Source organism: Microtus pennsylvanicus, chromosome 7, assembly GCF_037038515.1.
Source record: "Microtus pennsylvanicus isolate mMicPen1 chromosome 7, mMicPen1.hap1, whole genome shotgun sequence".
Lineage (NCBI taxonomy): Eukaryota > Metazoa > Chordata > Mammalia > Rodentia > Cricetidae > Microtus > Microtus pennsylvanicus.
In genome coordinates, this window is record NC_134585.1 from 50,333,097 (window position 1) to 50,358,841 (window position 25,745).

Below are 25,745 nucleotides of genomic sequence, written 5' to 3' on the forward strand. Positions count from 1 at the left end.
TCTGGTCTCCTCCTTACCTCCTCTTGCTCTTTGATCTTCCCTCCCAGATTTCCCCTTCTATCTATTCTCTCTGCCTGGCATCCCCACCTGTCCTTTCTCCTGCCTTGTTTTTGGCCATTCAGCTCTTCATTAGACCAATCAGGTGTTTTAGACAGGAAAGTAACACAGCTTCCCAGAGGCAAACAAACACAACATAAAGAAATACAAACACCTTTGCACCATTAAACATATGTTCCACAGCATAAACAAACGAACACATCTTAAAATAACATTCTACAACCGTCATTCTCTAAGTTCTGTTCCTCTAGAGAATCCCGACAAATAAATCTGCTGAGCCATCTCAATAACCTGGTAGAGTGTATTTTCACAAGGATAGCGAAGTAAAACTACCAAATGATACCTCTAGAGGGTCTCTAGCAGACTTCCAAATAACCAGATCTTCACATTATCCTCTTTCCTTCCATTCTCTTTCCTTTCCTTTTCTTTTCTTCCCTTCCCTTCCTTTCCCTTTTTCTTTCTCTTTCTTTCTTTCTTTCTTTCTTTCTTTCTTTCTTTCTTTCTTTCTTTCTTTCTTTCTTTCTTTTTTGAGACAGGCTTTCTTTGTGTAACAGCCTGGAACTTGGTTTGTAGATCAGGCTGGCCTCAAACTCACGGAGATCCACCTCTCTGCCTCCCAAGTGCTGAGATTAAAGATGCACTACCACGACCCATTCACATTACCCATTCTTTGGTGATCTTTTCCTAGGCAGATACAAACCAATATCTACTCGCCCCAGATAGAATACCAATGAGAGATCAAAGTACAATTCCAACAAAGTCCAACTTTGTGAACCAATGAGCATTTTGTATTACTTAGAGAGCATGGATGAGTGATTACTCACAGAAGCACAGGTAGCTGCATCACTAGGAAGTCTCAGCCTGCCGTGGATAGCGCTTCTCCGCACTGCACAGGTGGAGTCGGCTAACTTTCCACACTCTTAATCACCTTCTGAGACCATGGACAGCTGGGCAGAATTATATACACGTAGCAGGGAGGCACAAGGTGGGGGAGCAGCTGGAATCTCAGGGGATTCTCCGCTGGAATCTGTGAAGGGGTGTCAACAGTCTTGAGCATGAAGGTTTTTTGTAAGTAGTCACAGTTGCTCCGATGAAGATAATGGCCTCTTATGAGCAGTCTAGTGTTCTGCAGCACTGGCAGATTTGCACAAAAATATCCTGACAGGTGCCTATGGGTACCACTATGCACGTCTCTCATAGCTGATTCCTTCTCTCTTCTTGTTAATCACCGCACAAGTGATATTTGAGCAGCTCAATTATACTATATAACTCCCTTCCCTTCTCTTTCCTTCCCTTCATTTCTTCTCCTTTCTTGCCTCCCTCCCTGCATTCCTGCCTCTCTCTCTCCCTCTCTCTCCCTCTCTTTTGTGTTTGCATGCACTCATACATGTGCACATGAGTGTGTATTTTGAGACAGAAGCTAACACTGTGGTTCCAGCTAGCTTGGAACTCACTATGTAGCCAAAGCTGTCTTCAAATCCATATTGATTGTCCTGCCTAAGACATCTGAGTACTGGGATCACAGGTTCATCCCCCATCAATATTAGCAATTGGTATTATCAGTAATTTGAAAGGTATTTTATTTTAAAGGCATTTTGTTTTATATTTTGGAGATGGTGCCAATATCTCAGCCTCTGATCTTCCTGAATTTATCTCCCGAGCGCTGGAATCAGCACACACCACCATGCCTGGCTAAGGCAGCGCTGGAGAATCGGGCCAAGGCTTTGTACATACCGCATCCCCAAGGCGTTAAAGACTGGTATCCAGTCATGGTCAATTACACAAATGGCTAAATAGATTGAATACCTCTTTGTATGCTAATTTGCCATGTCTCCATCTTTTGGGAGGTAAATGACAACCATTTTTTAAAAACATACTTTTACAAACTTGCTCTGTACCTTCTCCTCCTGAACCTCTAGTGAAGCAGAGGTTAATCTTTGCTTTTATCTCACAGGTTCTTGAGGATCAATTCATTTTTTTAAAATAATTTTACCTGGTATTCCTTGGGAATGCTCTTGGGAGTTCTTTCTCACTTTTTCTTAATAAGTCTGTTCTCTGTGTTCAACAATTATCTCTGTTATTCAAACTGTATAATTTTCTCTACCTATTTTCACACCCATTGATTCGGCATTTTATTATTGCTGATATCTCTTGGCAGCTGATGAGTTTGGCTCAGTTATTTTATTTTCATTTCTAAGGCTTCCATTTGTTTCTTCCTTCTCTCTTTCTTTGCAGAGTCCACCTAGTTTTCTTTCTCCTTCCTCTCCCTCTCCTTACCGTTTTGGAGGTAAGGTTTCACATCCCCAAGTGTCCCTTAAATGGCTAAGTAGCTGAGGATAGCCTTGAGTTTGGGACCCTCCCCTCCCCCTCACAAGTCCTGTCATTGTAGGTGTGCCCTCCCACACTCGTGACGCAGGTGATCTCCCTCAGGGCTTCAGGCTTCCCAGCTCAGCTGCATTCCCTGCCTCCTCCTCCGTTTCTATTTGACTGAGAAAGCATGTTTGCCATTGCTTGTTGGGAGCATTTTACAATGGTTACATTAAAGTCTTTATGAGTTGATTCTTTTAAAATTTATTTTATTTAAATCTTTTATTGGAATATGGTGGTTTTGTGAGAAATGTCCTTCTGGGCTCACATAGTTCAGCATTTGGTCTCCATTTGTGAAGCCATTTAGGAGGGGCCTCCATCCTTTGGGAGGGGCCTCGATCCTTTGGGAGGTAGAACCTTGCTTTCCAGGGGCCAGGCTTGAGGAGTCACAGCCTCTCTTGTACTCCCAGCTCTGGCCACCTGCTTCCCCGACCATTAGGGACTCTCCCTCTGGTAACTTAAACCAAAATAAACTCTTTCTTCTCCCATAAGTCACATATGATAGCAACAGGAAGTAACAAATATACAAGCGTATATTTTGAGTCTAGTCCCTCATATCCTTTTCCCACCCTTTTCTCTTCCTCTCTACTTCCATTTTCTCTTTGTTTCTCTAGACACTGTCATTTTTGCTTCTCTCTCTCTCTCTCTCTCTCTCTCTCTCTCTCTCTCTCTGTCTCTCTCTCTCTTTCTCACACACACACACATTCTAAAAAACCACAAATGAGGAACACACACACATTATCAGATAATTCTAACATCTATATCATCTTGGTAGCTGTTGCTTGTCTTTTCCAATTCAAGTCGAAATTTTATGATTCTTTGACACTGAGTAATTCTGGGCTGTATTCTACATATTCCCAAGATTGTGCAATAGGATGCTGGCTCTCATTTAAATCCTGTGTGAGTAAGCTGGCATGGTAAAAATCCTAGCACTAGGAAAGTATAGGCAGGAGAATCAGAAGTTCAGATTTAGTTTGGGCTACATATCAAGTTCCAGGCCAACCTAAGATTCATAAGACCCTGTCTCACAAATACACACACAAAACAATCCTAGAGTGGGGAGTGTGGAGAGGACTCAGAGGTTAAGGGTGTGTCTTAGTCAGGCTTTCTGTTGCTATGAAGAGATTCCATGACCACGCCTACTCGTCAGGCTTTCTGTTGCTATGAAGAGATTCCATGACCACGCCTACTCTAATAAAGGAAACATTTAGTTGGGTCTAGCTTACAATTCAGAGGTTTAGTTCATTATCATCATGGTGGGACACGGCTGCGTGCAGGCAGACATGGTGCTGAAGAAGGAGCTGAAAGTTCTACATCTTGATCTGCAGGCAACAGGAAGCAAACTATTTGGCATACTGAGTGTAGACTGAGCAAAGGAGACCTCAAAGCCTGCCGTGTGCACACACAGTGACACACTTCCTTCCACAAGGCCACACCTACTCTAACAAAGTCATACTGCCTAATAGCGTCCACTCCCTTTGGGGGCCAATTTCTTGCAAATACCACAGAGTGCTTGCTTACAGAGGTTCAGTTCTCAGAACCCAGGTTGGATGGCTCACAACTGCCTGCAAGTCCAACTTTAGGGAATCTGATGACTTTTCCTGGCTTCCAAGGACATCCTACACACATGTGGCATTTACACATAGACACACATAAACATAAAATCATTTTTTAAATCCCTAGACTGTATCACTGGATGGCCTGGCTAGAATTTGTAATATAGACCATGCTGACCTCAGGCAGAAACTTGTCTGCCTATGCCTCTCAATGCCAAGTGCTATAATTAAAGGCATGTGTCAGCACCCTCATCAAATATTGCTATTTTTGTCTTAGCAGGCAACCAGTCTGGTTAGGTCCCGTGCTGATTAGGTTATGCGAATGTGACATAAGCTATACTCGTCTAAGGGGAGGAAACCTCCGTTGAGAAAATGCCACCATCAGATTAGCCCGTAGGTAAGTCTGTAGGACATTTTTTTATTTGCTTTTGTTTTCATTGCTACAGGATCTTGACTATGTGACCCTGGCTGGCTGGTAATTTGATTTGTAGACTGGTCTGGACTTGAACTCACAGAAATCCCTTTGCTTCTGCTTCCTAAGTGCTAGGGTTAAAGGTATGTGCCACCATGCCCAGTATTTTGGGTATTTTATTGATTAATGACTGATGTTGAAAACCAAACAAACCCACTGTGGGTGGTGACACCCCTGGGCAGGCACCCCTGAGCAGTATTAGAAGACAAAACAAGCAAGCTGGGGAAGGTGGTGTCACAGCAAACAGCATTCCTCCATGGCTTGTTTTGGTTCCTGCCTTGGCCTCACTCAACGAGCTGTGTCCTGGGATTTGTAAGCCAAGGAACCCTTCTCTGCCCAAGTTGCTTTCCATCCTGGTCTTTACCACGGCAATAGACAGCAAACTAAGGCGGATCCAGTTAGTGATTTTCAACGCGGATTCAGTGCTCTCCTCCAATAGCACGTCAGTTCTCCAAGGCTCTGTGATGTTGTTGGGCCTGTCCTGTGTGTATCACGCAGTGGCCAGCCTGATCCTGGGGCAGCTAGTGCCGCTGGCAAGTTCTCAGAGTCGTCTCACGTCATATTCTGGGAGCATGCACAGCCTGTGTGCTCACCTCATCTACTAAAGAGCAGCTGGATTGTTTGCAGTTTATGGCTATTATAAATAGAACTGCTACCAACAGCTTTTGATAGGGCAAGGTCCACACATACGTAAGCATTAAAGTAAACCAAGCATTTATTTATTTATTTATTTTTTGATTTTTGAGACAGGTGTTCTCTGTATAACTCACCCTGTAGACCAGGCTGACATCACAGAGATCCACCTGCCTCTGCCTCCCAAGTGCTGGTATTAAAGGGGTCTGCCACCATCACATAGCTATAAATACCATTTTTGTACAGGCTGTCGATATACAGTCCAAGCTTGCCTTGAATTCATGCTCCTTCTGTGCCAGCCTCTTTATTACTGAGATCATGGGCACATACCACCTCATCTGGATTTCACTAATTACCTTATAGAATCACTTTTTAAAGCCCTTCTTTCCCCTAGACCTTTTGGTACCTCCTGATTTCTTGAACTTTTCTATTTTTATTAAATTATGTATACATAGTATTTATTATATATTTTATAATATTTGTATATACTTATGTGTTCGTGAGTGTAGTACTTGAGGAGTCCAGAAGAGTGCATCAGTTTCCCCTGGAGCTGCTGTTATGCGCAGCTCTGCCCAATCTGGGTTCTGGGAACTGAATTCTGCAAGAGTAATGCATGCCTTAACCACTGAGCTATGCCTTCAGCCCCTCTCATCTTTAAAAAAACAAAACTTTTGCTTTTATGTATTATTCGTTTGTTTGTTTATGTGTGCATATCTGCATATATGTGAGCATGAATTTGCCTCTTTGTGGGAGGAATCAGTTTTCTCTTCCCACCGTGTGAGTTCCTGGGAGAGAACTCAGATGGTCAGGCTTGGCAGCAAGCACCTTTATCCATTGAGCCATGGCTATGACCCAATTCCCATCTTTTTATTGGCCTAAAACATTTGGTGTTTTATCAACTTGACAGAAGTTAGAGCTAAATGGGAAGAAGGACCCTCAATTGAGAAAATGCCTTCATCACATTGAAGTTTGTGGGACATTTCTTGATTGGTGTGGAAGGGTTTAGCCCATTGTGGGTGGTACCATCTGTGGGCAGGCGATCCCAGGGTGTACAAGAAAGCCAACAGAGCTAACCAAAAGGAGCAAATCTGTAAACAGCATTCTTGTTTGGCCTCTGCTTCAGTTCCTGCATCCGCATCCAGGTTCTTGCTCTGCATGAGTTCTCGCCCTGATTTCACTCAGTGATAGACTGTGATTGGTAGATACAAGCCAAGTAAATCCTTTCTTCCCCCAAGTTGCTTTTGGTTATGACCTTCGTTACAGCAACAGAACAGCTGACTAGGGCAGGGCTCTGTTTGTACTGCTGAACTACAAACCTCTATAGGCGTGTCCTCCTTCAGGGCTAAGTCTTCTGATAACCGGAGAAAGGACATCTTAAACCAATAATGTAGTAATAAGGAGCGCGGCGGCGGGGCTGTGTCCCCAAAACCCCAAGCTGCCTGCCCGGCTAGCTTATGCCCCGAAATAATTACACGGACACTGTATTCTTTTAAACACTGCTTTGGCTCATTTCTACCTAGCATCTCCTAGGCTAACTCTCCCACCTGGACTAGCCCATTTCTTATCATCTGTGTAGCACCGGTCTTACCGGGAAGATTCTAGCCTAAGTCCATCCTGGGTCGGAGCTTCATCACGTGCGTCTGCCTGGGAGCTGGGCATGGCGTCTCTGCTGAGGCGTCTGCTCCCGAGAGCAGGGCTGTGGAGTCTGACCTCACTTCCTCTTCCTTCCGGCATTCTGTTCTGTTTACTCCACCCACCTAAGGGTGGGCCTATCCAATGGGCCTAGCAGTTTCTTTATTGCTTAGCCAATGAAATCAACAGATTGATATATGACACTCCCACATCACTTCCCCTTTTTCTGTTTAAACAAAAAAAGGAAGGCTTTAACTTTAACATAGCAAAATTACATATAACAAAACAGTTACCAAGTAAAAGTTACATCAGAAACATTTATACATATAACAAAATTGACCGTAAATCTCTATCAATAAAGCAAAATCTATACTAATGCAAATTATTCATGTCTATATCATATCCCCCTTTAAATGTAAAAGAACATTTATAAACCATATTTGGGAACATGGGCGCAGTTTTTTCTCTCCAAACTGCTTCCTGCTGAATGGGGGCGTCGTTAATTAGGTCTTTCATGGTATAACCTGTGTGCCAGGGTCATCTCAGTTGGCAGTTGAGCAAAGCAATTTTCTGAAGATGTTCACAGCAACCCTTCAGGAGGACGTGGTCCATCATACCAAATCAGAATTGAAGAAATCCATAGAGTCTCATCCTCTGTGAAAACAAAAGAAGAATCTCTTTTCCAAAGTATCATATCCTTAGATCCAAATTCTGAAATCATATCCTCATGATATCCGTTCTGGTTCCACTTGGCAGCCCATATAATGAAATGTCTCTCTGTACTTAGCTCCTTCACAGTCAAAAATTTTAAAGAAAACACAATAATACAAAGAATCCAGACTCTCTGTGAATTTTTCATCTTTACGCGGCTTATTTTTATTTTTATCTATAACTATCTGTACTCTGTCTCTTTAAAGACTTTACTTTTACTTTTTTCTTTCTAAACCATTAACTTTATTCTCTATATTCTTTTTCTTCTCTCTCCCAAGCCAACGAACATTCATCCAACAGTGTGATTCATTTAGTGGTCTGAATCTGTCCTATTGTGAATCTGCAATTTTTTACTATCCAGGAGCACTTTTGATTTGTGCCTTTAAATCACTAGGTGCTTAAGAATCTAAGCTGTGACATTCCTAAGTTAACTTTTTGCTTTTTGAGCGCATATCTTTGACCTGGAATAACCCTGTAGACCAGGCTGTCTTTGAACTCTCAGAGATCCGCCTGTCTCTGCCTCCCAGGCATTGGGATTAAAGGTGTTTGCTACTACACCTTGAACTCAGAGATCTGTTCGTCTCTGCCTTCTAGGCACTGGGATTAAAGGCGTGTGCTATCACACCTTGAAGTCACAGAGGTTTACTTTAAGAATTTTAACTTTTAGTCTGCATATATTTTTAACACACTTTAAACCATTCAGAAATTTTCTCTGTCTTTGAATCTCTCTTTACTGTATATCTCTCTTTTTCTGACCACATGAGTCTTTAATTTACCAAGCAATCTCAGTAGGACTAAAGCCGTGGCTTTGCGGGCTAGATGTAGCCCATTCCTTAGCTTTCCAGCTTCATGGCAGATATACAGGCTGCAGCCATGTTTATAGCCACACCTCTATGGCTTTTCAAGGTCCTTGCCAGCCAGCAAGCTACAACAGACAACACTCAAGTCCTCTCTGTAGCCGGCCCTCCTGCCTCAAACAGTCAGAGTTTGCCCTGGCAGGACAGCCCAGAAAGCCGGCATTTTAAAACAACACAGGTTTGTTCCTGCTGCTGAGTCAGGAAAATTTCAAAATGGAGGACGTACCATTTTGTGCTAGCTCTGGGGCTACCAGGTAGGAGCGGCACTCAGCAGTTTAATTCTGAGACTGAGCGTGCAGCACAGAAATTCTTTTCATCCAAGTAACATCCAAATCTGACACGCAGAGCACTGCGCAGTCTGAAAACATGTCCCTGTATGGCGGCAGGAATCTGCCATGCTCTTCCGCCTGCCTAAGCCTGATTCTGCCTTCTGCCCAGGAGGCGGGGAGCTCTGAGTCATTGTCAAGGTCTCAGAGCACTCTCCTTCCAATCCCAAGCGGGAACACAAACATAAAGCAAGAGTTTGCACTGGTGGCACAGCCCCAGGAAGCCACGCTTTGAAATGACACAGCGTTTTTTCTGCTGCTGTTGCCGAATCAGGAAATCTCTCTACAGCACGCCACCAACAAACAGCAAAAATCTGTGTTAAACTCTCTCTCCCTTATTTTTAAGCCTTCTCAGGTTTTTTTAAGTAGGTTTAGTCCATCATGTGGGCGCCATTTGTAGTAATAAGGGGCGGCGGGGCGGCGGGGCTGCGTCCCCAACACCCCAGCCGCCTGCTCGGCTAGCTTATGCCCCGAAATAATTACACGGACACTGTATTCTTTTAAACACTGCTTTGGCTCATTTCTACCTAGCATCTTCTAGGCTAACTCTCCCACCTGGACTAGCCCATTTCTTATCATCTGTGTAGCACCGGTCTTACCGGGAAGATTCTTGCCTAAGTCCATCCTGGGTCGGAGCTTCATCACGTGCGTCTGCCTGGGAGCTGGGCATGGCGTCTCCGCTGAGGCGTCTGCTCCTGAGAGCAGGGCTGTGGAGTCTGACCTCACTTCCTCTTCCTTCCGGCATTCTGTTCTGTTTACTCCACCCACCTAAGGGTGGGCCTATCCAATGGGCCTAGCAGTTTCTTTATTGCTTAGCCAATGAAATCAACAGATTGATATATGACACTCCCACATCACAATAAGACTGAGACTTCGTGGGCCAGCGGTACTTCTGATTCCGGGCTTACCCCTTTACTTACCACCTTTCCATTACCCACTTTTTAAATAGGTGCTCCAGGAGTTCTGTAGGAATTCTATAGCTGCAGTTAGTGGTAAAGACTTGAGGAGTGCCCTCACTGGTATCTGAACCTAAACCTTGACTGATTCCAATTGAGCATCACGCAAACTAATATGAAAAAAACCACAGGACTGAGAGGGAGTTGAAGTTACATAATGTATGTGGGCATGGTAGTGGCCACCTTTAACCCCAGCACTTGCGAGACAGAGGCAGGTGGATCTGCAGAGTGAGACCCTGCCTTTAAAACAAAAACTATGGCAGTGTCCACACACTTTGGGGGTAGGTGTGGTAGGATTCTTGGAAGTGAGTTGCTACATCAAGAAGACAAGCCAGCATGGCGATTGGTGTCTGTACTCCCTGAACTCAGGATGCGGAGGCAGTTGTTAAGTTTGAGGCCCACCTGGGATACACACTAAGTTCCGAGACAGTCAGGGCAACAGAGTAAGATTTTTGTCTCAAAATAACAACAAGTGTATCAAATCTGTAAACAGCAAGAAGACACTAAAATCTGGATGCTGCTGCACCTGTTTCCTGACTTTTCATGTGTTTTGTTGCATTTGTTCATTAGTGTATTGTGTAGATGTAGTGTTTGGTGGTCAGAGGACCACTTATGGGAGTCAGTTCATTCCTTCTACCATGTCGGTCCTGGAGATCTAACTCAATGGCTAATCTTGGTGACAAACACTTTGACCCACTAAGCCATTTTGCTAGCCCTTTGTTAAGATGCTGGTGATCGCAAGCATTACACAGTGAGAGTACAGTTGGCGAAATCACTAGGCTACCCCCAATTTGCAAAGTTTTGCCAACCTGTCTTTCTTATGAAGCCATGGTGGTCCTCTCTTTCCGGGATTCATCTTAAAATACCTCAGCCGTGTATTAACTATTGGCCATAACTCTTGCATGTATTGTTATGCCGGGTGACTTTTCATTTGACCATATAATCTTGTTATATAGAACATATGCTGGGTGCCTTGAGTTCTGGAAAAGATCCCGGAGAGAGGAAATGCTTTTCACTCAGGTGTCAGCGGGAACAAAGCCGCATCTTGGGAAGCTGGAAATGCCAGACTCTGGATTTTACACTGCCACAGTTTCCCCTTTGATCTAGCCACCTTAGATGTTATCTCTAGGGCTAAGACAGTCCATTCCCTCTGTTTCAGCTAGCAAGTCTCTGATACAAGCACTAACTAATCACATAAATGTAGTCAACACACAAACCTTTTATTTCCTTGTTCTTAGAATTCTGTACTGACTTAAAGCCCCATCCTAATCCTCCAGTTATCTACAAGGGAGCTTCACAGCCACGCCCCCTCTGAGGCAGTAGTGGACAACTGGTGCCTACTTTATCCATCTGTTAGCCTTAAGAAATGCTTGCTTGGTATCATTGCTATTTACCAGAGAATCGTTAACCTTGTCTGTGTGGGTGTATGAACTGCAAACCCTGTGGGATGAGGAGAACAGTGAGGGACATTGAAGGAGGAACACGACGAGGAACATCGAGAAGGGAACATCAAGAGAGCATTAGAGAGCATGGAAAGAATAAATGGAACATGATAAAAAGACTTCTGGGAATGAATTTATTTACCCTCAGATATCTTCAGCCAGTTTTTGCCTGCTATAGTGGTCCTTCTGAACCCTGAGAACTTTAACGGGGTTAACTCCCCAACATAAACCACAATATTAAAATATCTTTAATAAACTTCTATGAAGCTTCATACTTCAAGACAAGTCTTGAAACTGCTTACAGTGTTGAAATCAAGACTGTGATTTTACTGAATCAAGAGCTTTAAAAGATCAAGGGAGTTCCTCAGATTGCTACAGACGATAGAGTAGCTGTGCGTCACAGTACCTGTCTGTGTCAATAAACTTTGATGAAGGCTCCTCAAATGATTCACATCTCTGAGTGCACAGTTGAGCAGGAACTGACCCAGAGTTTAAGCTAGTGAAGATAACACATGTGAACTGAACACAGACATGCCTGGTTTCTGTTCTACACCGAGTTATCCATTGGAAGGTGCCTCCTTATAATGCCAGCTAGCACCTGTCTTTAGTCACCCAGTAGACAACTGCCAACTCGAACGAATCTGCTTTTAAGAAGAACAGCCTCAGAGTCCTTGGTACAGGTCACAGAATGTCTAGCCAACGAATGGTTTATGTTTCAGATGTTTAAATGTTAATATGTTTCATGTGTAGGTGAACTTAAAATATAGCCATTTGCTTATTTATTTGGTGTTCTTGGAAGTGAGACCCAGGATGTCTTAGTTTCATGCCTGTTGCTGTGATACAGTACACCAGAAAAAGCAAAGTAGCCTAGGGAAGAAAGGCTTGTTTCAGTCCATTGGTTCAGGTTGAAGTCCATCAAAAGCAGAGATGATGTGGGAGTGTCGTATATCAATCTGTTGATTTCATTGGTTAAGCAATAAAGAAACTGCTAGGCCCATTTGATAGGCCCACCCTTAGGTGGGTGGAGTAAACAGAACGGAAGGCTGGGAGAAAGAAGCTGAGTCAGAGAGTCGCCATGGTTCTCCCACTCCAGGCAGATGCAGGTTAAGATCATTTCTGGTAAGCCAGCTCGTGGGCTACAGCAGATTATTAGAAATGGGCTAGTCCAGGTGCGAGAGCTAGCCTAGAAGAGGCTAGATAGAAATGGGCCAAGCAGTGTTTAAAAGAATACAGTTTCCGTGTAATTATTTCGAGTAAAGCTAGCAGTGGGGGCGGCCGGGTGCCGGGGACACAGCCCGCCGCCGCTCCTATTTCAACACAGAGACGTCAAGGTGACAGGCTCTAAAAACAGTCATATCACATTCATAGTCGAGGGCAGAGAGAAACCAATGTTCACACCCATAGTCGAGGGCAGAGAGAAGCCAATGTTCACACCTATAGTCGAGGGCAGAGAGAAACCAATGTTCACACCCATAGTCGAGGGCAGAGAGAAGCCAATGTTCGCATCTATAGTCGAGGGCAGAGAGAAGCCAATGTTCACACCCATAGTCGAGGGCAGAGAGAAGCCAATGTTCACACCCATAGTCGAGGGCAGAGAGAAACCAATGTGTACATGATTACTAACCAGCTCACTTTTCTCCATTCTCATATAGCCAGTCGAGGGAATGCTGCCAACAGTTCCAACAGTCGTCTGGGTCTTCCCACATCAAATAATGTAGTCAAGACTATGTCCCCCAAATGTGTGCACATGTTAACTTGATCAAGACACTCGAGGTTCTCTTTCCAGATGGCTCTAGGTTGGATCAAGTTGACAACTGAAACTAATCATCATACAGGGCCTCAGACAGGTCAGGTACTTAATTTATGACTGAGATAGACATATTAACCATTTTCTTATTTATTCTCTAACATATGTGTGTATCTTAAAAATGAAAATTTGTTTTGGGGTAGATCTATTCCTGGATGGATATTGTGAACTCACTGTGCCAAAATTATTTGTGTCTTTCTACAATGTCAGAATTTATTGGATAAAATAAATTCACAATATAAGCTTCTGTTAGTGATTTTTCCAGGTAGTCTCACTTCTCTTGATAGCCCTGACAGAGCCAAACATGGGTCCTTTCATTTTGACCATTTTATTTATTTGAAATAGAGCATGATATAACCTAGGTTAGCTTCTAACTCTTTATATAGCTTCAGGGTGATCTTGAACTCTAGATCTTTTTGTCTCTACCTTCCAAGGGCTTGGATTACATGTGTATGCCACTATGCTCAATATGGTGTTATTGATTGAACCCAAGGTTTCATGCCCAGTAGGCAAGCACTCTACCAGCTGATCTATATCCCCAGTCCCTTTTGTTCCAGTCTTAATAACTAATATAACTAATATCAACTCTTAACACATTACATACCACCCAGTTAATTTAATTATTTAATTCTCTCTGTGTGTCAATCTCTCTCTCTCTCTCTCTCTCTCTCTCTCTGTGTGTGTGTGTGTGTGTGTGTGTGTGTGTGTGGTGTAGGTCACAGAATGGTTATTAAGAGGCTGCAGCAGAGTTTGAGTGCTTTCAGAGGCTGGAGAAGCAGGCAAACTGATCAAGATGGAAAGAGAGTCCTTGGCTGGAGATCAGCTAGAGAGGCTGCCTGGTTATGGGTTTCAGTGGAGCTGCATCGTTGATCCAGCTGCAGAGGTGAGGGGTGGGACTATGAAGCCAAAACCAGGTCCAGGTGACTGACTGGATAGATGATGGATGGTTAGATAATAGGTCCAATGGGTGAAGCAGAAGAGCGACAGACAGCAATTTGAATAGGTTGTGCCAACAAAGATGACCGAGCTGAGCTTGGTAATTCCCTTGACACACAGACTGAGTTGTCAAATGACAGGTTGGTGGGGGCCCTACTCATCACAGTATTAGGTATTCACCTCTTTATGGGACCTAAGTAAGAGCCTTTCCCTCAGTCTGGTGTGTCTGGAATTCTGGAGTCTGGTTTTCTGATACAATTTTAATACACTCATGTACTCCCAGGTACAATTCACCCTGATAAATATATTGGGTGGCACCCTTTCTTCTTCCAGGAATGACTCATTATAAGTCTGTGTTGTGTGGGTGTTAGTCAAATGGGGCCATTCACATGTCCGCCAGGATGCAGAGTCATTCACCTCAAAATGGAGTACAAAAATACTGCTTATAAAATGGAGTCTCTTACAGATGCAGAAAAGCCATATTTGCCAGAGATGACAATGATCTTGCACACATGAACTCAGAGCAACTTGGGTCATACGCACAAGACCTGTATAAGATCAAGGCAGACAAAATCCCAGTATGTGTGGGGAAGGAGCTCATGAAGACCCATCCATGCCCAAGGATTCATTCACCATTGATGGCTCCTGTGGCGAGTGAGAGTTGGGTTTCTTTAGGAACGTGGACACTGATAGACAGTCCATATTCCAGAAGACGGATCCATACCCGTATAACATCAGGCAGCACTAGTAGACTTGGGGTCTGGAGGGGAGGGAAACACATCATGTTGGGAGTAAAAAGTAAGGGAGAAGATCAAGGAGAAATTAGAGAGATGAGAATAGGGGATGCATTTGTCAAAACACATCATATGAATGCATGAAATTTTTAAATAGTAAAAAAAAGTTTCTCAGAGCAAGGCACAGGCTCAAAAAGGCAGATTTATACAATATGGAATAAGTCAGGACAGGACACAGCCTGGTTCCAACAGTAGATGAGGACTTTTAGTCTGTGTTTTTGAGTTTATGGAGTGATCCAAAAGTGATAGAATAAAAGAGAGAAATTGAGGCAGGAAAATGGGAATTTATTTCAATAGATAAAATGAAGATTTTGCTTTGAGTGATTGAAAAGGAAGTGAAAAAGAAGATAAAGGAGACATTGAAAAGGAAAGGTGGGCCTAGGGTTGTAACACAGTTGGTAGAATGCTCACCTAGCACGCCTGAAGCCTTAGGTTTGATGCAGAACTGCATAAACATTGCACATGTGTAACACTAGCATGTGGAAAGCTGAGATGGGACATTCAGTATTGCAAGGACAGGGCCAGCAAGGTGGCTCAGCCAATGATGTACTTGCCACCAAGCCTGATGACTGGCGCTCTTCTCCCAGGTACCACACAGTTGAAGGAGAGAACCAGCTCATGATGTTGTTCTCTGACCTCCACATGCACGTCACAGCGATGTACATCCTCCCCTACTAAATAAACAAACGTAATATAAAATTTAAAAAGGAGTTTGTGGATGCTGAGTTACATAGCAAATTGGAGGTGAGTCTGGGTGAAATAAGACCCTGTTTTTGTTTATTTATTTATTTAGTTAGGTTTTTTTGAGACAGGATTTCACTATGTAGCTCTGGCTGTCCAGGAACTTGCTAGGTAGACCAGGCTGGCCTCAGACTTGGGAATCTGCCTGCCTATGACTTCCGATTACAGAGATTAAAGGTGTATGCTACTAATATGCAGGACAAGACCCCGACTTTAAAGGGGTGGGGGGAGCTAACCCTGGGAGCCTGTTGGCTATGGTGAAGGATGTCAGGGACGACTGTATATTTTAGGACTGATGACTAAATAGTGACAGTAACATATGCTAGAAAAGTTAAATACAGAAAGCATTCATAGGGGGCGAAGAAATACAAAGGGACAAGAAAAAGATAGGGAGTTAGGGCTTATGTGTGTGTGTGTGTGTATTTACATTTTTGTTTCTGTGTGTGTGTGTGTGTGTGTGTGCGTGTGTGCGTGTATGTGAACATGTATGCAGGTACCCATAGAAGTCAGAAGAGAGCATTGTATCTCCTAGATCTGGAATTACAGGTGCTTCATGGTTCTGGGCTGTTGGGAACTAAGCTTGCAAGAGCTGAGTCACCTCGCCAGCCCTCTCCAGGGTAGCTTCAGACTAGAAAGACAGCGGGTACATTTTCAACATTATAAAGAACAGCCAAAGGCCTGGAGACTCCTCAGAATGGGTCTGACAGGCTCACAGGTAAGGCAGAGGATCTTTTCCTAGTGTTGTCTTTGGATGCTCACAGTTTTGAGAAATAGTCACTGGCAAAGCCAGCTTAAGGCCAGTTTACACCTGGTGGGAAGGGTGTCCAACAATGAGGACCTTTATAGAACATGATGGCCTTACGTCAGGTAAACTTGCCTCAGGGGCCGCTGTATGGTAGCTGAGTAACAATATTGAGAAGGATGCTCATTAGGCTTCCATTATGAAGACACACATGGAAAACTACTGGATGTGCACAATGACTCAGACCTGGCTATCAAATGCAGAGACATAGTAGGACTCGGTTTACATTAGAAGGGTCTGGCTCTTGATTCCCCTGGGCTGCCTGGGTCTTGTGATCTCAGGGGAAGGAATTCAGATAAGACACACAAAGCTTAGTGTAGTGGACACCTAAGATTTATTACAGAGTAATGTGACACAATCATAAGGGTGAAAGAGGGTGGTGGCCTCAGGGAACACTGGGGAAGACACATTCTCAAGAGAGAAAATGAACAATGGCTAAAGAGACTGCTCTGCCGAGCCGTATGTTTAGGCGGCTTTCTGCTGTTTTCTGGAGTGTCTGGATCCCACGGAGCCTTCCCTGGGGAGCATTTTCCTGTCCAGGTGATTGGCAGGCCCTTGGGATGAATCCCTCAAAAGAAGGATCAACACTATGTCTTTGCTCTTTCCCAAAAATCCCTCTGCTTGATAGTAATCACAAAATGTTCCCGCAGTTCATAGCCATGTCTCCAACCAGGGCCTGAGAATAAAGCTCAGATTTCACGCTTTTGACCGAAAAATCAAGAACATTAAAGAGCTGGGGCTGGAGAGAGGGCTCAGTGGTTAAGAGTGAGTATGGGTCCTGTTGTGTGTCTGAGTTGAGCACTCTATGCACACAACTGAACAGCTCAAATCTGCCTCTAATTCTAGCTCCAGGGGATCTGGCCACCTGTTCTGGGTACCTGCACTCATGCACAAACACACACACACACACGCATGCACACATGCACACATACAAGCAATTTCAAAAACAAGAATTTTTTTTAAAAAAAAAAGAAAAGAAAAGCTGGGCACATAGGCACACAGCTCGTCTCCCATCATCCCAGATGCAGAGGCAGGTGGGTATGTGTGTGAGTTTCAGATCAATCTGGTAGACACAGGGAGTTTCAGGACAGACAAGGCCATACAGTGAGAGCCTGAAAAAAAGAAGAAAGAAGAAAAGAAAGAAAAAATAAGAACAGAAAAGAGAAAATAAAAAAAAGAAAAAAATGATTATTAAATTAGCCTTGTGTTACCAGGAAGAAATGGTTTTCCCTTAATCGGCCTCAACAAAGTCCTGCTCCCTCCGGTTACTTCCTTTCAGTCTGGTTGAGAGCTAACCTTTCGCAGACTACATTCAGCTCAAAGCCGGGATGACTGTAAAACTTTTGCCATCCTCAGACCGAGCGTGTTGACAGGAGGCAGCGAAACAGGTCTGGCAACATTAGGGCCTCAGCTGATTGTGCTAATGATCTCTAAGGCTGTTGATTTCCGAGGAGCTAGAGTAGCTAGCCACCTGACTCAGGAGAGGATCATTTAGGGGAAAGAGACCGCCCTAGTTCCATCCTGTTGCTGTGACAGGTATCCTGACACGAAGCAGCGCAGGTGAGAAAGGGTTTATTCGGCTTGTCTTTCCCTCCCAGGTCTATCGTTTCTGGGACATGGGTCATGTCACATAGATGGTCACAAGCATGGAGAGTAATCGCAGTCATGCCCATGGGCTGTCCTGAGATGAATAATCCCTCATGGAGACTCTCTTCCCAGGTAGTTCTAGGTTGTGTCAAGTTGATCAATAAAGCTGACCAGCCCAGATATTAAGGGTATAAAGCAGTGACCGTCCTCTGAGTGGAGGTACTTTATTTTATTTTGGATAACAAGAGTTTCTTGATTTGAAGCAAGCCTGAATTTGGGCTCCAAGGCCAGTGGTTCTACTAACTGTGTAATTTCATCGTTTGTGCTTTTGAGGTGGACTCCAGTTATGGGTCTCGGGTGGCCTTAAACTTCCGATTCTGGCTTCAGCCTCCCCAATGTAAGTGTCCTGACAGCAGGGAACAGATACTAAAGCGGACCCTTGTACCCCTCCCCTTGGCTATGGGACTGTTGAGACAGTGGTCCTTAAGAAACTGGAGTTTCCCTGGGGATCCCATGCTGGGTGAAGGAAGAGGCTGAAGCTGGCTTGCAGCCAGAGGATGAACTCATCTTCCTGCAACAGATTTCATAGTCGACAGTCTTTCAGATGACATTGCCAGAAAACCTACCTTGTTAGGCCTAGCAGAGCACAGGTCTGACTCCAAGGACCTCAGCAATTTTAGTGACTGGAGGTTACAGATGCCATTATGCCTGAGTTCTTCCTCCTCCTCCTTCTTTTGTGTTTTCTAATATACATAATTTCTTTTATTTTTTGAGAGTACAATATAATTACATCATTTCCTCCTTCTCTTTCTTCCTCGCAAACCTTCACATATATCCCTGCTTACCCTCTTTCAAATCTCATGGCTCCTTTTTTCATTAATTGTTGTTATATGCATATATGTATAATATATATATATATGTATCTATCTATCTATATTATACCTAAGTACCTAAATACCAACTGCTTGGTCTGTAGTATGTATGTTACTTGTATGTACACGTTTTTCAGGGATGACCATGTGGCACTGGCTATCCAGTTGATGTGTTTCCCTGGGGAAGCTCTCGGCATTTCTCTGTGAAAAGTTGAGGCTTAATGAGCTTTTTCCCACCCAATCCATAGTGTTGTTCTTGTTAAGCCCATGCTTAGGCAGTCACGTTGGTGAGACCTTATGGGTGTGGCTTCCAACGTTCCTGGGAGACACAGTATCACAGCAAACTCCCTGGTTCTCTGGCTCTTCTCTTTTTCCACCTCCTCTTCCACAGTTATCCCTGAGCCTTAGGTACAGGAGTTGTGATGTAAACACAGCAGTTGGGACTTGGCTCATCATCTGTTGCAAAGAGAATTTTCCTTGATGTGGGATGAGGATCTCACTTTTCTACACGTAGAAGAGCAAATATTTAGAATGTAGTTAGGGAATATTCTCTTTACTAAAGTGCTGGTTGTTGGCTCTCCTCCAAGATCCATGACTTCATCAGCTCTGGGTTCTTGGCTAAGTTTCCAGTAGCAGGCAAGACTTCCCTCTTATTGGGTGGTTCTAAAGTCCAATTAGAGAGCTGTTGGTTACAACCAAGACGCACATGCCACCGCTGCACCCTTCTGGTCATTGTGCCATGCTGGTTGTTGCCGTTCATAGGCGCCCTAGCTGGGTAGGACTGCTGGTTACTCCTCTCCTCTGGAAGCTTGTGTGGTGCCTTCCGGAGCCATGAAAGTTAGACCCCAGACAGGAGGCTTCAGTTCAGCTCTGGCACAAGGGCCTGTAAACTCTGTCTGAAGTACATAGTATCTTCAGCAATATGGATTTACCTTCTACCTCTAGGGGCATCAAAGGACAGCAGCAATAACATAGAATGTTTGGGGAGTCTCTTGGACAACGCTGACCAATAACTCTAAAAAGGGCCTCTCATGCCCGGTGTTGGGACTTTTGGTAGATGGTCTTTGGTTTTCTGGGAGAATGTAGCCAAGACAAGAAAATTTTATTTAAACTATATGTATAGATTTGTACAGTGACTTATGTGTCTTATAAGTATTGTTAGGTAGATAGTTAATTGTATGGTTCCTTATCTTTTTCTTAAGATATCCTTACTATTGCTGTACCTTCCTTCTTCTTCCGTATTTATCTCCCTCCCCATTGCTAATTACAGCCCTCTCCCAGTTTTTCCCATTTCCTCTATCAGATCACTTGTAACCAGCCACACTCTTCTCTATACCTACTTTCCATACTCTGCAAAGGTCAATTTTTACCTTCCTGGTTTCTGCAGTTCCTGTAGGTGATATACTTACATCTAAAGATTTGAAGCTAGGAGCTTCAGACAGGAGGCTGACGTTTGTCTTTGGGGATCTGGTCCACCTCACTCAATATGGTCTTTTCTAGTTCCAACCATCGGGCTAGACCCTGGAAAGGGGTTCCATGAGTGAGTGAGTGAGTGTGCACACACATGTGGCTTATGATGCCTATGTGTGTGTAAGTGCCTGTGAGCTTGTACTACGGGGCAAGTGTGGAGGTCCGAGGACAACTTTGGAAAGTCAACCTTTTTCACCTTGTTGAGTTGGGGGGTCTCTCTTGATTTTGTCATGGTTCATGTTCAAGGTTAGTTGGCTCATGGGCTTCTGGGGGATCACCTGTTCTACCTTCCACCTTGCCTTAGAATCACAAATGCGCACCACCACATCCATCCTTTAAAAATACTTAATTTTACTGCTATTTTAATTTTTTCCTTTATTTTATGAACATGAGTGTATTATCTGCATGTATGTCTGTGTACCACATTTTTTTTTTTTTAGTTTTTCGAAACAGGGTTTCTCTGTGGTTTTGGAGCCTGTCCTGGAACTAGCTCTTGTAGACCAGGCTGGTCTCGAACTCCCAGAGATCCACCTGCCTCTGTCTCCTGAGTGCTAGGATTAAAGGTGTGTGCCACCATCACCCGGCTTTGTGTACCACTTTTATGCCTGGTGCCTGAGAAAGCCAGAAGAGACTATTGGATCCTTTAGAACTTCAGTTATAGACAGCTATGGGTTCTATGTGGGTACTGGAAATCAAACCTGGGTCCTCTGGAGGATCAGCCAGTGTTCTTAACCACTTGGTCATCTAGCTAGTTCCTATTTTTATTATTTTAAATTGTTATATGTATCCGTCTGGGTCCTTGTGTGCATATATGTGTTTGAGTGCAGGTTTCTTCAAAGGCCAGAGCAGAGCCACTGGAGCTGGAGATACAGGCCACTGTGAGATGTCTAATGTGGGGGCAGGAATCAGACTCAGGTTCTCCAAGAGGGCAATACACACACATGCGTGTGTGGGGGTGGTTCATTTATTTATATATATTTTTTTACATCCTGACTGAAGTTTTTCTTCCTTCCACTCCTCCAAGTCCCTACTCCCCACCCCATCCCAGTTTCCCCCTCTGCCATCCACTCCTCCTCCATTTCTGTTCAGAAAGGGGAAGGCCTCCCATGCGTATCAACAAAGCATGGCATGTCAAATTGCAGTAAAACTAAGTACCTCTCTTGTATTAAGGCTGAGAAAGGCAACCCCATATAAAGAATGGGGTCCAAAAAGCCAACAAAAGCATCAGAAAGAGTCTCTACTCCCAATATTAGGAGTTCTACAAGAAGACCAAGATACAAAACTGTCACAAATGTGCAGAGGGCCTAGTTCAGTTCTGTTAGGCTCTCTGGTTGTCAGTTCAGTCTCTGTGAGTTCCTATGAGCCCATGTTAGTTGATTCTATGTTTTTTTTTAATGATGTTCTTGACCCCTCTGACTCCTACAATCCAAGATATCAGAAGATAGAAAGATTTCCCATGCTCATGGATTCGTAGGATTAACATAGTAAAGATGGTCATCTTACAAAAAACAATCTACAGATTCAATGCAATACCCATTAAAATCCCAACACAATTGTTTACAGAACTCGAAAGAACAATATTCAACTTCTTATGGAAAAACAAAAACCCAAGATAGCTAAAACAATTCTGTACAATAAAAGAAATTCTAGAGGTATCATTCTCCCTGGTCTCAAGCTCTGCTACAGAGCTACAGTAATAAAAACCACATGGTATTAGTATAGAAACAGACAGGTGGATAAATGGAATCAAACCTAAGACCCATATGTAAATACACACACCTATGGACATCTGACTTTTGATAAAGAAAAATTATTATACAATGGACAAATGAAAGCATCTTCAATAGACTATGCTGATCTAACTGGATGTGGACACATAAAAGAAAACAAATAGACCCATATCTATCACCCTGCACAAAACTCAAGTCCAAATGAATCAAAAACCTCAATATAAATCCAGACACACTGAACCTGATAGAAAAGAAAGTAGGAAAGCCCTTGACCACACTGGCATAGGAAACAACTTCCCAGATAAAGCACCGATAGTGCAGACACTAAGATTGACAATAAGTGGGACCTCATAAAACTGAAAAGTTTCTGTAAGGCAAAGGGTACTGTTAATAGGTCAAAATGGCAGCTACAGAATGGGAAAAAATCTTCACCCACCCCATATCAGACAGAGAACTGATCTCTAAAATATACAAAGAACTCAAGAAACTAGATTCCAAAAACCCATATAGTCCAATTTAAAAATGAGATACAGATCTAAATAGAGAATTCTCAATAGAAGAATCTCAAATGTCTAAGGAACGCTTAAAGAAATGTTCAATATCCTTAGCCATCAGGGAAATGCAAATCAAAATGACTCTGAGATACCATCCTACACTTGTCAGAATGGCTAAGATCAAAAACACTGATGACAGCTTATGCTGGAGAGGATGTAGAATAAGGGGAACACTTCTCCATTGTTGGTGGGAATGCAAACTTGTACAGCTGCTTTGGAAATCAGTATGGTAGTTTCTCAGAGAGTTAAGAATCAATCTACCTTAAGACCCAGCTATTCTAATCTTCAGCATATACCCTTTTGGTATATGATTGGGTATGCCTCAATCATATCCTAAGGGCACTTGCTCAACTTGTAACTATGTTCATAGAAACTTTATTTGTAGTAGCCAGAACCTGGAAACAACCTAGATGCCCCTCAGCCTAAGAGTGGAGAAGGAAAATGTGGTGTATTTACACAATGGAGTACTACACAGCTGTTAAAAACAGTGACATGAAATTTGTAGGCATATTGATGGAATTAGAAAATATTCTGAGTGAGACAATATATACTCTTAATCAGCCCCTAATTTATGTTTTTTTATGTGAATTCTAGAGATTGAACTCTGGTCATCATGGTGGAAATCTCTTTTTCCCACAGTCATCTTGCTGATTGCAATTTTTCACTAATACGTATTATTTTACACAGTGGTTTTCATTTTTGACATTTTTGTGCATGTATTAATATATGTTGATCACATTCACCTTCTTGCTTTCCTCTCTTGTCCTCCCCCCTTCCCATGACTGCTTTGTTTTCTTCTTCAACGATCTCTTTGGACTATGACAGGATAAACTAAAAGTATAAATAAGTATGCCCCAATATACATGTGCATATGCATGTATACATATGTGTATATATTTAAATGGACAATGAATTCAATTCAGGAAGCAATTCTAGAATAATGAGAAAAATGTAAATGCATTGGTTTGGATATATATGTAATTATTATACTACTCAGTCATATTAACATTTTAATACATTTTAAATGAGCACACAGTGAGTTAAAGAACAGCAAGTCTTCAGATGAAACAATGGAGGATAACATGACAAGGGCTGATTCACTGTGAAAAGTTCAGGGTGGCTTTCCAACAGCAATAACGAAGTGGTTGCTCTCAGTGCCAGCTACCAACATGTCAGTCCCTCACTAAAGGAATCTCTCTCTCTTGTAGCTACATCTTTTATGGGTAGATCAGAGAGTCCCAAGCCTTTTTTTTTTTAAAGGTTCTTGGTGGTTGAACCTGATTACCCTGATTCTGTCCCAGAAAAAGCTGTTTCAGGAAGGCAAGGCCAGTGCGGTGGTGAAATGCCCACTCAATTCAAAACACTTTCCAGGGGAAGATGGATCAGGTGGGTGTGAACATATTTACAATCTTTTCCATTCCAAGGAGGTGATTCAGAGTTCCAAAGGTCCACGGACCAGCCACCCACGGCTGCTTTCTGGGCATACTTTAACTGAATGCTATGATGGATTGATTACAATCCATAATTGGGTTGGTGGAGAGTGGAGAGGGAGGAATCTTGACCCCACCTGCTTGCTCTTTGATAGGACAGAGAACAGAATCCAAAGGAGGGAGGTAAGAGAGGGACAAAAGACCTGATGTTTGTTTTCTTATGCTGACAAAATATTTGCCCAGATCAAGCAGAAGATACTGAGGTCCACTAATTGAGCTCACATAATAGAGAATCTTGGCAACATGGCTAAGCATTTAGATATACAATATATCTAACAAACAAACAACCTCCAAACACATGTTAGCTTGTCATCTTTTTGTCTTCCTGCCTTTCATTTGTCTGTCTGAAATCTTCAGGAGATGATCTTTAAGATTTATTATTTATTTATTTGTGGTGTGTGTGTGTGTGTGTGTGTGAGAGAGAGAGAGAGAGAGAGAGAGAGAGAGAGAGAGAGAGAGAGAGAGAGAGAGAGAGAGAGAGAGGCATAAGTGGTACCTGAAGATACCAGAAGAAGGTATCAGATGCCCTGAAGCTGGAGTCACAGGTGGTTGTGAGCTGCCCTACATAGGTGCTAGGAATCAAATTTGGGTCCTCAGAAAGAGCAGCAAGTTGTCTTAACCACTAAGCCATCTCTCCAGCCCTGGACTAGGCAGGCTCTCTAAGGAAGTCTATTATACTAAAAAATAATTGAATGTCTAATCATATCATTTGGTTTATTTCTTGAGAAAAACTAGGAAAGAGGAAGTTACCCTGTTTTAGAAGACCAGAAGAAATTCACCTGTTTTTATATTGGCTTTCTCCCTGTGTCATCCTGGGAACAGGGAGGGAGAGTCCATGTGCTCTTATTTGCTAATGACCGAGGTTTGATATGCTGGTTAATGTTTACCTATAGTAAATAGGATTTTTCCAGTTTATTGAGACTCAAAGAATTTCTTGACGGGAAGCAACAACCAAATAACCTTCAAAGCCAAGGACATGAAAATTGGGGGAATTCCTCTTTTTATTTATTTATCTTCTGAGGCAAGGTTTCGCATATGACAGGCTAGCTAAAAATTCACTGCATTGCTTACCTTGAACAACTGATCCTTCTGCCTCCACCTTCTGTGCTGAGATTACAGGTGTGTGCCTGCCATGTCTGACTGTTTCCTTCTCTAGCACTAGAAAAACTAAGCTCATATCTAACACTCCTTTTCTTAAAGTTTTTAAAAAATTAAGTGGAATCTTAAAAATTTCCTTTAAAGCCTAGGAATGAGTTGGCTGTGCTGGTACACGCCTTTAATCTCAGCAGAAGCAGGAGTATCTCAAAGAGTTTGAGGCCAACCTAGTCTACACAGTGAATTCCAGGCCAGCCAAGGTTACGTGGGAGAGACCTTGTCTAAACAGATAAATCCTAGGAATGGGGATAGGATGGCTTCTGGGATAAAGACAGCCTGTTCCCTAGCAAGTTGACTTCTGACCTTCATTGTGCCTTACTTGACCTCTATCCCCAATAAATATATAAATAAATTGAAACAAAAAACCCCAGAAATGAGGTGTTGATATGGTGTGGCAGGGACGTATGCTTCCCGTCAAGCCAGAGGATCTGAATTCGATCCCTGGGACCCACATGGGGGAAGGAGAGAGAAAACTTCTGTAAATTGACCTCTGGCCTCCATATACATGTCTTGGCACATGTGCACCCCTTTCCCCCCAAAATATCTAATAATAATAGCTAGGAATGATTTGAGGTCAAAACAGTTGGGCTGGGGAGATAGGCCGTTGGTAGAGTGTTTTCCTAAGGAGAGAGTCTATTGCTGCAGCTGGACACGGGGCAACCTGAGACTTTGTTTTTGTGTCTGCCTGGGTAGATTTACACTCAACCACAGCAACAGCAACAGCAGTGCAGATGCAAGGTTTAATGCAGATTGCATTAAATTGGAAAGGGTTTTTGAGTCATTACACACTTATCATTC

General features: G+C 43.1%; 1 long non-coding RNA gene across 2 annotated transcripts in view; it reads left to right on the plus strand.

The window, feature by feature from the left end:
• The first annotated feature begins 4,283 nt into the window (after positions 1–4,283).
• LOC142853738 (uncharacterized) overlaps positions 4,284–25,745 on the plus strand; it is a 66,762-nt gene continuing 45,300 nt past the window's right edge. For both annotated transcript variants that reach the window (XR_012911244.1, XR_012911245.1), the window contains exon 1: positions 4,284–4,377. This is a non-coding gene — a long non-coding RNA (uncharacterized LOC142853738). The remainder of the gene's footprint in view (positions 4,378–25,745) is intronic.